The 13,225-nt window shown below is 48.2% G+C and overlaps 1 pseudogene across 1 annotated transcript in view; it reads left to right on the plus strand.

Moving 5' to 3' along the window:
- Window positions 1–4,375: 4,375 nt before the first annotated feature.
- The window catches only part of LOC308512422 (centriole and centriolar satellite protein OFD1-like), a 35,505-nt pseudogene continuing 26,655 nt past the window's right edge, over window positions 4,376–13,225 (plus strand). The window contains exons 1-4 of the transcript in view: window positions 4,376–4,456; window positions 5,329–5,427; window positions 9,456–9,503; window positions 12,577–12,676. The product of the transcript in view is annotated as a centriole and centriolar satellite protein OFD1-like (transcript). The remainder of the gene's footprint in view (window positions 4,457–5,328; window positions 5,428–9,455; window positions 9,504–12,576; window positions 12,677–13,225) is intronic.

Consider the following 13,225-nt stretch of genomic DNA (forward strand, 5'->3'; position numbering starts at 1 on the left):
TTCCAGGAGACCTTCCAAATGTTCTTCTGGACAAAGCCATGGTGGTGGGGCCAAGGTAGAGGCGGTTAGAGGCCAAGAGGGGAGGGCAGTTGTGGGTGATCAGGCTGGTGGGGGGCGGGGCTGTTGGGGGTAAGCAGATCAGCAGGGGGGCCAGTTGGGGGCAAGCAGGCCATCAGTGGGGGTCAGTTGGAGGTGATCAGGATAGCGGGGGTGGGGGGCAGTTTGGAGTGAGCAGGCCAGCAGGGGGACAGTTGGGGATGAGCAGGCCAGTGGGGAGGGAAGGGAGGGACAAGCAGGCCAGCAGGGGCGGAAGTTTGTGGTGATCAGGCTCGTTGGGGGGGGGGGGGCATGTGGGTGCAAGCAGGCCAGCAGCGGGGGGCGGGGGGAGGTCAGCTGGGGTCGAGCAGGCCGGCAGGCAGAGTGATTAGAGGCAACGAGGCAGGCAGGCAGGCAGGTGAGCGGTTAGGAGCCAGCAGTCCCAGATTGCGAGAGGGATGTGTGACTGCTGTAAACTGGCAGTAGGACATCCTTCGAGGGGTCCCAAATTGGAGAGGGTGCAGGCCAGGCTGAGGAACACACTGTCCCCCGTGCATGAATTTCATGCACCGGGCCACTAGTAAAAATATAAACAAACAGATAAAAACAAAGATAACATGCTAAAGACCACAAATTTATTATATGGCAAAAGTCAAGATTCAAAAATATCTCCCCTACTAGCAGAATTAGGTGGGAAATTAACAAAGTAGAATTTAATAGGATGCAAAATAAAGTCTCGTACTAGGGCTTTAAAAAAAAAAAAACCTGCACAACAGGATAACCTAGTTTAAGACCAGTGCATCTACAAAAACACATTTTCGTTTATTGCAAGCTCAACAAGAGGCAGCAGTCTGAAACAGTGGTCCCAAAAAGCTAATGCAATTCTAAGTTGCATTAAGAGAAGACAATGTCCTCTTCACAAATAATATCATCCTGGGGACCATACTCAGTTCTGGGAATCACATTTTAAAAGAATCAATAACTGAACTGTGTGTTGGGAGAAGGGTGGGATCTAGCCTAGGGAATATTCTGCACAAAAGCTAGTGAAGGAACTGGGGATGTTTAAACTGTTTTATTTTGTTTTTCATCTCATCTGTAAAGAGGATATGCTGCATAATGGAAAAGGGAGTGGACTAGGAATGGCAAATGGGTTTCCTTTCCTGAGCCAGTTCTAATCAACTGGTAGTGACTCCCAGGACCTGGTGCTGAGAAAGATTCTGAGAGTAGAAAGGAGGGAGTGAGGGCAGAGAGAGAGACATCAACTGGTTGCCTCCCACATTATCCCAATCTGGGGATTAGGGGAGTAGAGGAGCAAACTGCAACCAAAGTAGGTACCTCTGACTGGGAATTGAACCCAGGACCCTTGGGTATGCTGCAATTCTCTAACCACTGAACAACACCCGCAAGGCTTCAGTGCATCTTAGTTCCTATACCATTCTCTGGCTATGTTTTTATTACCGTGTTAACATAAGAAACATTCAAACCTGTAAAGAATTTTGTGTTTATTTGAGCAAACTGTCGACAAGTGCCTGGAAGCAGTACCTCAACGGATTGGGAAAGTGCTCTGGAGAGTGGCGGGTTTTCTTCTATTTTTATACATTACAACCAAAGGAGGAGACATAGGTAGGTTACAAGAAATTCATTGGTGATACATTAGAGAGGCGGGAGAAACCAAAGGGGGTTTGGGGGTGAGGGAGAGAACCTGTGGGACTGGATAAAAAATAAAATGATAGACACATACTTAGAAGGGTGTAGGATAGCCAACAGTCAACAATTAACATGAGAACAATGAAGGAATTAGTGGTAACTGTCCGGGAGCCCAAGCACATTAGGTTGTGCCACAAGGGGCCCAGAAAAAGGGAAGTTAAAAGTTACCCAGATATTTCAAGGGTATCCTAGCTAATAAAAGACAAAAGGGTAATTAACCGTACCTCCGCTATGCTTCCCATTGGCTAATCAGGGCGATATGCAAATTAACTGCCAACAAAGATGGCGGTTAATTTGCATACATAGGCACAATGATGGGAGGCGAAAGGGGAAGGACAGAGGAAGCTGCCTGACGCTGACAGTGATCGGAAACCCAGGCAGCATGCAAGAGCCGGGTGGCAGGGCAAAGGTGGAGAACCTGGGCCGCCTTTGCCCTGCATGAACTATGCAGCTGGGAAAGGGGTGTGCGGCCGCTGGGAGCAGGGCGGGAACTTCCCGGGGTTTGCATCAGGCAGCCGGGAGAGGGGCGAGAACTATGCAGCCAGGAGAGGGGCACCAGGTGGCTGGGAGCAGGGCGGGAACTTCCCTGGGTTTGCAGCAGGCAGCTGGGAGCGGGCGGGAACTTCTGCCGCATTGTCATGGCAATGCGGCAGAAGTTCCCGCCTCCTAGCTGCTTGCTCATTCACTTACTCGCTCATTCATTCACTCATTCACTCACCCATTATTCACTCACTCACTCACTCACTCAGCAAACCATCTCAGGTCCCTGGCACCAGGCCAGGCACTGAAGTTGAAGAAGGATAAGACAGAGCAATGTCCTCAAGATGTTAGTAATTCAGTAGGGCGAAGCAGGCACATGAACAAGGCAGTTGTACGCACAGATGCAGTGTACTGGGTTCAGTGAGAGCAGTAACTAATGCCGACTTTGTTCTCTTGATACAATGGGGCCTCGGGAGCCAGGCCGCCCCAAGCCTGTAGGCCTGTGCCTAGGCCAGGAGTGGCTGGGGTCCAGGAACATGACAGAAGGCGCAGGTCGGGCTGAGGGGTCTGACCCCACCCCTCACCCTCACCCCCGAGTGCACAAATTTTTGTGCACCGGGCTACTAGTCTATATATATAAAAGACTAATATGCTAAGTGTCCTGCCGTCAGGGTAATACGTTATGTCGCAATGCCCAGCTTCCTCTCCCTAGCGACTAGCCTCCTAGAAGTTTCTTCAGCCCAGGAACACAAGTTGCTTTATAGCCAGGTAGAAACATTCACAGTTAACCAAATGTCTGTGAAGTATTTTCCTGTGCCTCATCTCATTTGATCCTCACACAAGTCGTGGAGTAGGTAGATCGGAGACTTGGTAGAATCCTATTTTCTTTTCATTAAACAGAAAATGAAGATTTAGAAAGTTTAGAAACTCGACCCAACTGAAAAGAATTGAGAAATGGTGGGCCCCCACCCCCTCCCCCAACCCCCCCTTCCCCCGCTCAAAAAGAAATAAAGAAAAGAAATGGTGGACCTTAAAAATGACTTCAGGTTTTTTCACTGCACAAAATATAGTCAAACACTGCTGCAAATTAAATATTTTACCCTTTGTTCTCCCTGCATGATCTACAATAATAATGTGCTTCTTCGTGTTGATATTTACTGCTGTGTTGCTGACAATTACCTGAAAAGAAGTTGGAGTGCTTCACTGGGCTGGAAAAAGTTTAGCTAAATCAGAAAGCAGCTCTAATTAACAAGTTTGTTTTATATCTATAAAAGGCTAAGTTGACTCGCACATGGGTGATACATATAAAGCTCTCATTGGCAGCAATCACATGCATTTCAATCTGTCATTGTCGATCATGAATTTGGTTGACACTTCTATTATTGAGAAAGGGTGAACAGGGATATTAAAATATTTCTTCTAATTAATTTCCTTTCAATGTGCACAAATTCATGCACCAGGCCTCTAATGTTATTATAGATGCAAAAAGACAGATAGGCTCAGTGAAGATAATGTCCTAGAATGTAACTACCCACTATTACTGCTTTTGGTTAAAGTTTAATTTCCGATCGTCCTCTGTGGTTACTTCAGGTCTTTGAGTTTGCAAGACCATCATACAGGCCTTCCCTGAGCTTGTCAGGTTACCATGTGGCCCCTTTCACCCACAGCATCTTGGTAAGCCAGCTTACCTTTATCTTCCTCGGTATGCACAAGAGTGGGTACTTGCCATGGCCTGTGTTGCTCGGTGGTTAGAGCATCAACCTGAGCAGCAGAGTCACCTATTGGATTCCTGGCCAAGGGCACATACCTGGGTTGCAAGTCCAAGCCCACAGTGGAGTGGAATGGGGGTGCTGCAGGAGGCAACCTATAGATGTCTCTTTCACATTGGTGTTTTTCTGACTCCCCCCCCCCCCCGCCACCCCCCCTTCCTTCCAGTCTCTAAAATCAATGGAAAATATGTCCTTACTCCTTGGGAGAGGTACAAAGAAAACCAAAAACCAAAAAACGATAAAAAGGTAGATACTTAAAGTTTAGCTCACTGATTTTCAACCAGTGACTTTTGCCTCTCCAAGAACATCAGGCAATGTCTGAGACATTCAGTAAGGTCAGAACTGGTAAGAGGCGCTGCATTTAGTGGGCAGAGAGGCCAGGGATGCTGCTAAATCACCCCGCGGTGCACAAGACGGAGCCCCCTACAAAGGGTTTTCGGGTCCCAAAAGGCAACAGTGCCGCGGTTACTGCGTGACTTAATGAAAGGCAAAATAAGCAAAGCCCGAGCTGGGGGAGCTCGCTGGGTGCAATGCCTGGTCTGTGATGGGACCAGCTGGCCAGGGGATAGCCAGGTTGGGTCCAGCGCCCTAGGCCGCAACAGGAGGAAGACACAGGGTTAACACCCAGATCCCGCAGGCCCCGGATGTGGTGCAGAGCACATGGCTTCTCCTCCAATCCCCGCTCTAGCCCAGTGGTCCTTGTGGGACTGGGAGGCCAAGCTCTTGCGAGAAGTGGGCGGAGCTTCCGGCGGTTGTTGGCATTGACTTGGCTGTAAAGCTCTGGGTTCCCGGATTCCCGGATTCCCGGATTCCCGTGCTGGGCTGGCTGGGTCTCGGGGAGAGGGCGGGATCGGCTGTGAGGTCCCCACCCGCCGCGAGGTGCCTCCACTTCCAGGGCCGCGGGTTTCACAGCCTCGCTCCGTATCTCTACTCTCCAGCCGCTGGTGAGAGTCGCGCCCAGTACACAACCCCACTCACCCGTGGCAAGCCGAGGGGAGGAAATGTGTTTATCCGCCATTTCCTAGTTCGAGTGGGCGGGAGAGCCTTGAGGTATACCCGTTCCTCTTGATTCCCGGCCCGCGGTTGGGCTCTGAGGACAGGTGAGGAAAAAGTACCGGGAGCACACGTGAGGAGATGTAGCATCTTGTTTGTTTCCGTTAAAGCACCAACCCGGTGCGCGGGTGAGGAGGCGAACCTTCTTGCTTGTTGTCCTGCAAGCGCCGTCCCCGCTGGGCTTTCGTGCTTTCCCGCTTTCCCGCAGGTCAGCCACTGTTCCGTCTTCAGAAATTCCCGTGCCCGCTGCCTGCCTGGTAACCGTTGGCATCTTCTCTCCCAGCTCACCGTGCCCCCCAAATATGACGTGTTGAGTCAAGACGAACTACGCACAAAGCTGTCCCAGACCTTCAAGCGCCGAGGTATCCTGGACTCCCTCAAGGTGTCGGCTTGAGGCATATCTGTTCTGTAACTTTTACAAGTGGAAGCGGTGACAGGGAGTCCGCATTTAAACCCACTGGGTCTTGGTTTTAAAAATAATATGATATGCAGGTGGTATTGGGGAGTGACGCTTTTATGTTTTGTAGAACTCGTTATCCTGGAAAGCATTCTCAAACGGTTGAGAGTTTGCCCGGTCTTCATATTCAAATAGATTTATTGACTGGCATTCAGGTAGGAGCGAGTAGCTGTATAAAATGAAAACATTTTAGCAACAAGGCAAGTTTTGTGAAACTGGTTTGTAGGTTCTTGAATTAATACGTGGTTTTGTAATAGTCATGTTTGGATGAAGGATATTGAGACAATATAATAAGCATTGTGTGCTGCTTACAGTACAATAGTCTGGAGAATGACAGCTTTTTTCTTTAAAATATAATGAAAGCTCTGAAGGTTTCACTTGGGCAGCACATACGTATAGTACGAATTAACAGCAAGGAGTAGGGTTACCTCAAATGTATTTTCATTACTATATACAGTTAGACGTGTATTTTACACTTATCAGGGGAAATACTGAGTTTTTCCTTCTCCCCCATTGTTTTCGTAACTTAAAAAACAAAACAGAACACTTTATACCTATCTGAAAAACCCATAAAAACATAGAGGAAGAGAGTCTTTTCTGATTCAGCTATTATTGGCACAGTGGTGTGTGTGTGTATTCTTAGTTCACTGTTGTATAGTGAGCATTTTCCTGTGACCCGAAAAGTTCCTTGAAACCCTCCATTTAAGTGTCCCATGATTGGATGTATGGGTAATTTATGTAGCAGTCCCTGGTGAATGTTTAATCTTGGCAGAGAATAATTTACTAATACACTTTACATGTAAAGTAACATCAGGAATAGAATTGGTTTAAATGTGTTTTCATTACTACATATATTTCAGAAGTATATCTGAAATATAAATGCTGAATAGGTTATAACCAGGTCTGTGCATCCTTCAGTTGCATTTCTCATTTTTGCCTAGGTTACGTGGCATTCTTACATTCTTGTATGACTTTATCTATATAGAAAAGGCTAATATGCAAAGTGTTTCCTTGGAGGTTAGCCCGGGAGACCGGGAATTCGATTGCTCACTATGATGTGGTCTGACCATCGGGGGTCGCACAGAAAATTGCAGGCAGCGAGCTGGTGTTGGCGGGGTACTGAGGGAGCAAGGAAAGGGGGAAGCAGGAACAGGGGAGGGGGGAACCGCGTGGTGGTGGTGCATGAGGGAGCAGGAAAGCAGGGAACCTGATCAGCCGTGATTGCCAGCCAGGCCTAGGGACCCTACCTATGCACTAATTTCTTGCATCAGGCCTTTAGTCCTGGAAAATAAAAGGCCATAAGCATTTTTTAAAAAATCCATTTTATTGATTTTTTAAAGAGAGGAAGGAAGAAGGGTAGAGAGTCAGAAACATCGATAAGAGAGAAACATCGACCAGCTGCCTTCCGCACACCCCCTACCCAGGTACATGCCCTTGACCAGAATCGAACCTGGGACCTTTCAGTTCTCAGGCTGATGCTCTATCCACTGAGCCAAACCTGTTAGGGCCGTGGTTGCCAAACTGTGGCTCGCGAGCCACATGCGGCTCTTTGGCCCCTTGAGTGTGGCTCTTCCTAAGCCTTAGGAGTATCCTAATCTACACTAATAAAAGAGAACAATGGTAATTGGCATATGGCGATACCGTTTTTATTGGCTAATCAGGGCCATATGCAAATTAACTGCCAACAAAGATTGGCCGTTAACTGCCAACAAGATGGCGGCTAACTTGCATATGTAGGCACAATGCAGGGAGGCGAAAGGGAAAGCAGGAAGAAGCCCCCTGCCACTGACAGTGGTCGGAAACCCAGGGGGGAGCTAAGAACTGGGGGGCAGGGCAAAGGCGGCCCTGGGGCCGCCTTTGGCCTGCCCCCCAGCCATGATCGGAGAATCAGGCGCCTTTGCCGCCCTGGCCAGTGATAGCAGGAAGTAGGGGTGGAGCCAGCAATGGGAGCTGGGCACCGTCAAAGCTGGTAGTCCCGGGAGCTAGGGGTCCCTTGCCTGGGCCTAATGCGAAGCCCACGATCACGGCGCCCCCCGCTGCCACTGCAGGTCCCCGCTGCCCGGGACGGACGCCTAGGCCAGAGGCGTTAGGCCTGGGCAGGGGCGGAGCCTGCAACCGTGGGGAGCTGGGGTTCCCCTTACCAGGCCTGACACCTCTGCCGGAGGCCTCAGGCCTGGTCAAGGGGCCGATCCGGTGATTTGTGATCGGAGGGTGATGAGGGTCAACTCCTCTGGCTGAGGCGTCAGGCCTGGGCTGGGGGTGGAGCAAGCGATCAGAGGGAGATGGGGGTCCCCTGTCCAGGCATGATTCCTGGGCCAGAGGCCTCAGGCCTGGGCGGGGGCCAGAGCCAGTGATCGGGGGGCAATAGGGGTCCCCTGTCCAAGCCTGACACCTCTGGCAGAGGCGTCAGGCCTGGGCAAGGGTCGATCAGGCGATCGGAGGGTGATGGGGGTCAACGCCTGAGGGCTCCCAGTATGTGAGAGGGAGCTGGCTGGGCTGAGGGACACTCTCCCCTCACACACACACCCAGAGCACGAATTTCGTGCACCGGGCCCCTAGTTACGTTAATAACAATGTACCTACCTATATAGTTTAAGTTTAAAAAGTTTGGCTCTCAAAAGAAACTTCAATCGTTGTACTGTTGATATTTGGCTCTGTTGACTAATGAGTTTGCTGACCACTGGGTTAGGGCAAAGCATTTTTTTAAGGCTCTTTGGCAGAGCATGTGTATTCTTCTCAGTATAAATGTCTTTTGTACTATAGGATTTTTGATGTGTAAGTACTGTTCTGAACTTGTAGTTATATACTCTTGTTCTTTTCAGGTGTAGGATAGAAGATAGAGGTATAGCAACTCTATTTGTTTCCTGCTTGTATAGTATTGATATGAATACGTTGCGTGGATATAGGCAACATAGTCTTGAGCTCTGCTCAATTAATATGTTTCCAGATTATATGCAAAGTAGATTAGGACAATATTCAGTAGTTCAGTTAATTTAGAGGTTTTCTTAAAACTCAAAGGAAAACTAACACATTATAACCTTGAAGAAAATTACCCACTTTGAACCTAAGTTTTCATATTTATAAAATGTGGGAAAATTACTGTATTTCACAGTGCCTTGAGATGTAAATAATATATATGGAAGTGCATTTTTAAAAATATATTTTTATTGATTTCAGAGAGGAAGGGAGAGGGAGAGAGAGATAGAAAAATGAATGATGAGAGAGAATCATTGATCAGCTGCCTCCTGCACACCCTCAACTGGAGGTGGTGTCCTGCAACCTGGACATGTGCCCTTGACCAGAATCGAAACCAGCACCCAATATTTCTTCCAATATTATTTTCATAGTCTTCATCAATCCACAGAGAGTTGAGGAAGCAACAGAATTTTCTCTTATACATGCTATCTGAATCAAAGACTGCTGAAATGGACTCATAGGGAAGATAGTTAGAGTCTTCATGTGTTCTGACTAAGCAGCAATTCACTTGGAAGCAGGTGAAAACAGCTTCTCTGGCCAGAATCCATGGGCTGCTTATCTCATAGAGTAAGACAAAGTGTGCAGCAGAGTAGTACTAACTTTTGGCCATGGATCTAAAACAACTCCCCCATCAGACCTGCCTTGAGTGTGACGGGGGGCGGTGCCCCAACCCCCCAATCGGCCCTACCCTGAGCATGACTGAGGGTGGCATCACAACCTCCCAATCCACCCTGCTTTGTGCATGACAGGGGGCGGCGCCCCAACTCCCAAATCAGCCCTGCTCTGAGCCGGACCAGGGACTGCACCTAGGGATTGGGCCTGCCCTCTGCCACCCGGGAGCAGGCCTAAATAAAACGATTCTAATAAAACGATTCTAATTTGTGTGGCAAATCTGTGTATTCCTAGTGCAGCAAACCTGAAAGTTTGTTCCCATTTGTTTTTTTTTTTTTTTTTTTTCTTTTTTGTCATTGAGCTAGACACAACTGAGAAAGCAGGTCATTCACGAATTGATGCACCCTGTATTGAGTGGAAGTCCTCCACCATTTCAGTGGAAGGGAGTGCCCTCTTCTTTTTAAAACATATTTTATTGATTTCAGAGAGGAAGGGAGAGGGAGAGAGAGAGAGAAATATCAATGATGAGAGAGAATCATTGATTGGCTGCTTCCCGCATGCCCCCCTACTGTGGATTGAGCCCACAACTTGGGCATGTGCCCTTGACTGGAATCGAACCCGGACCCGTCAGTCCCCAGGCCAACGCTCTATTCACTGAGCCAAGCCAGCCAGGGCAGGAGCACCCTCTTAATAGGCAGGTATACCTGTGTCCCACATGAGAAACCAGAGTCTGCAGAAGTGGGTAATTTGCTTAAGGTCACAGGATTTCAAGATGGCAACACAGGGCAGTAAATCTAGATCTCTAAAATGTGCTCTTTAGATAAGAGAAATAAAGAATACATTAATTTTTTTGAAACCTGTTTTAATCCTCAAGTATTAAAACATATGTTTACCACTTCTTAATTATTTTAACTGTATTCCTACACCATTGCCTTTGAACATATTAGTTACATTTTATCTTAAAGGCAGATATAGCAAACTTTCCATATATTTTTTAAATTGACTTAATATTTTAGAGCAGCTTCATAGCAAAATTGAACAGAACGGAGAGTTTCTGTATGTCTCCTCCTCCTTCATGCACAGCCTTCCCCATGATCAACATTTATACAGTCAATGAGCCTACATGGTGGCATCATTGTCACCTAAAATCCATAATTAACATTAGGGTGCACTCTTTATGTTGTCCCTATGTTTTAATTCTCTTTCTATTAGCTGTAGTTGTCCAAAAGTTTCTTATTCAGAAGTTTTAAGAAATCTTGAACAGTGTTAGTATTTGAAAAACTTGAAACTTAAATATGCTGTATTTAAGTTTGCCTGAGCATTAGTCAATTACATAGTTACTAGAGGCCGGATGCACAAAAATTTGTGCACTGGCGGGGGTGGGGGGTGTCCCTCAGCCCCACTTGTGTCCTCTCACAGTCTGGGACCCCTCGGGAGATTACGACCTGCTGGCTTAGGCCCACTCCCGGGTGGCAGAGGGCAGGCCCAATCCCTAGATGCCTGCACCGCAGCTCCTGGTCGGGCTCAGAGCAGGGCCGACAGGGGAGTTGGGGTGCCGCCCCCTGTCATGCACAGAGCAGGGCAGATCAGAAGGTTGCGATGCCACCTCCAGTCACGCTCAGGGTAGGGCCGATTGGGGGCTTGGGGCACTGCCCCCTGTCACGCTCAGAGCAGGGCCCATCAGGGGGGTTGGGGCTCCGTACCCTGTCACACACAGAGCAGGGCCCATCAGGGGGTTAGGTAGCTCCCCTCTGTCATGCACAGAGCAGGGCCGATTGGGGGGTTGGGGAGCTCCCCCCATCATACACAGAGCAGGGCCGATCAGGGGGTTGTGATGCCACCCTCAGTAACGCTCAGGGTAGGGCCGATTGGGGGGTTGGGGTGCTGCCCCCTGTCACACTCAGGGCAGGGCTGATGCGGAGGTTGCGGCTCCACCCCGTCACACACAGAGCAGGGCCCATGTGGGGGTTGTGGCGCCGCACCCTGTCACACACTGTGCAGGGCCCATCAGGGGGTTGGGGCGCTGCCACTGTCACACTCAGGGCAGGGCCAATGGGGAGGTTATGGCTCTACCCTGTCACACACAGATTAGGGCCCTGCTCTGTGCGTGACAGGGGGCAGCGCCCAAAGCCCCTGATTGTCCCGGCTCTGTGCGTGACGGGGGGTGGCGCCACAACTTCCCCATCAGACCTGCCTTGAGTGTGATGGGGGGGCAGTGCCCCAACACCCCAATCGGCCCTGCTCTGAGCCGGACCAGGGACTGCACCTAGGGATTGGGCCTGCCCTCTGCCACCCGGGAGCAGGCCTAAGCCAGCAGGTTGTTATTTCCCGAGGGGTCCCAGACTGCGAGAGGGCACAGGCCGGGCTGAGGCATCCCCTCCCCCCCCCCCCGAGTGCACAAATTTTTGTGCACCGGGCCTCTAGTACTAATATAAGGGTAATACGCTAATCAGACTGGATGTCTTCCAGACATCCTTCTGGACAAAGCCATGTTGGTGAGGGCTGAGGCAGAGGCAATTAGGGGCAATCAGGCCAGCAGGGGAGAGCAGTTGGGGCAATCAGGCAGGCAGGTGAGCGGATAGGAGCCAGCGGTTCCAGATTGGGAGATGGATATTGGACTGCCGGTTTAGACCCATTCCTGGCAGTTGGACATTCCCCGAGGGGTCCTGATTTGGAGAGGGTGCAGGCCAGGCTGAGGGATCCTCCCTCACCACTCCCTTACCCCACTCTTTCCCCCTACCCCGTGCATGAATTTTGTGCACCGGGCCTCTAGTATTATATATTTAAATGAATTAATCGTGAAGAACATAGTTAATTAAGCACCTGTTGATTGAGATTTTGTTGTTTTATTGTTTGGGTTTTGCCATTAGAAGCGGTGTGCAGTGTACACTCTTTGTTTCCCTGTGGAAGTGTAGCTGTGTGAATTCCTAGAGGTGAAAAGACTAGGTTAAAGAACACATGTCTTTTTGAATACACAAACACTAACAAATTTCCCTCCTGAGTGATTGAACCTGCCGACTTCCCCGCTTTCTTGCCAGCACTTCAAGTATGATGAGAGTTTTAATCTTAGCAGTCTTATTGGGAAAATAGGACCTCTTTGTTTTAGTATTAATTTGCATTTTCTTAGGATTTTGTTTATCGACATTAAATTGTCTTACTGATTTATTAGATCTCTTTAATATTATGAAAGTTAGTGTGCTTTCTCCTCATTATAGCAAATATTTTCTTCCAGTGTGTCATTTGTCTTTTGACTTTATTTCATGCCATATATAAGTTCTTAATTTTTATGTTATTAAATATTTCTCTTTATCACTTCTAGATTTTTGTATCATGCTTGGGAAGGACTTCCTTCAGAAATTATTCTTAAGAGATACATAACGTACAACAGGATAATGTCATAAGTCCAAAATTTATAAAGTGACTGAGTAATGGTTGAATGAAAGTTGTGAGACAAAACTATGTACATTGTGTTTTTTAGGTTTTCTCGTGGAGTTTTTAAAAGAAATGGCAGAATATCATCAGGCTAAAGAGACTTGTGACATGGACCCTCAGACAAGTGCAATTTTGCCTAGCAAAGACTCTCTTGGTAATTTCAGGCTTTTTTCATGATTCCAGGTTTCTATTTTCTTTTTGAATGAAGAAAAAGATCTGCTTTCCTATGTTGTGTGTGTTCCTAAACTGTGTGCAGGTGGAGTGCTCATTTCCCATTGTGTCAGCACAGTCCTACCTTCAGTGCTGCCCCTCCCTCTGTGATCACCAGGTGGATGCAAAGGCCCATGTTCTTGTTTGTTGGGTCAACCCCTCAACTGGCAGGCTCTTCCCTGTGACTCATCTAACTTTATCGTATAGCCATTAACGTGAGAAGATCCTAGACTATTTGCATTGCGGAAAACTAGAGAAGTCAGTGGCCCGTCACTTCATGTTATAGTTGAGGAAACCAAGGTCACCAGATGAAGGAAAAGTGATACTGGAGTCCAAGTTTTCTGGTCCATGATCCAGATCCTTTTCCATGGGACAGCCTTTCTACATACAGTACCATCCTGCCTTTAGGCGTATGCTCAGAAGGGAAACAGGTGGCTAAAATGCTGTGATTAATCCTGGCTCCTCCTTACTCATTAAAAGCAATAACTTGTTA

Source organism: Myotis nattereri (genome assembly GCF_964212035.1).
Source record: "Myotis nattereri genome assembly, chromosome: Y".
Classification (NCBI taxonomy): domain Eukaryota; kingdom Metazoa; phylum Chordata; class Mammalia; order Chiroptera; family Vespertilionidae; genus Myotis; species Myotis nattereri.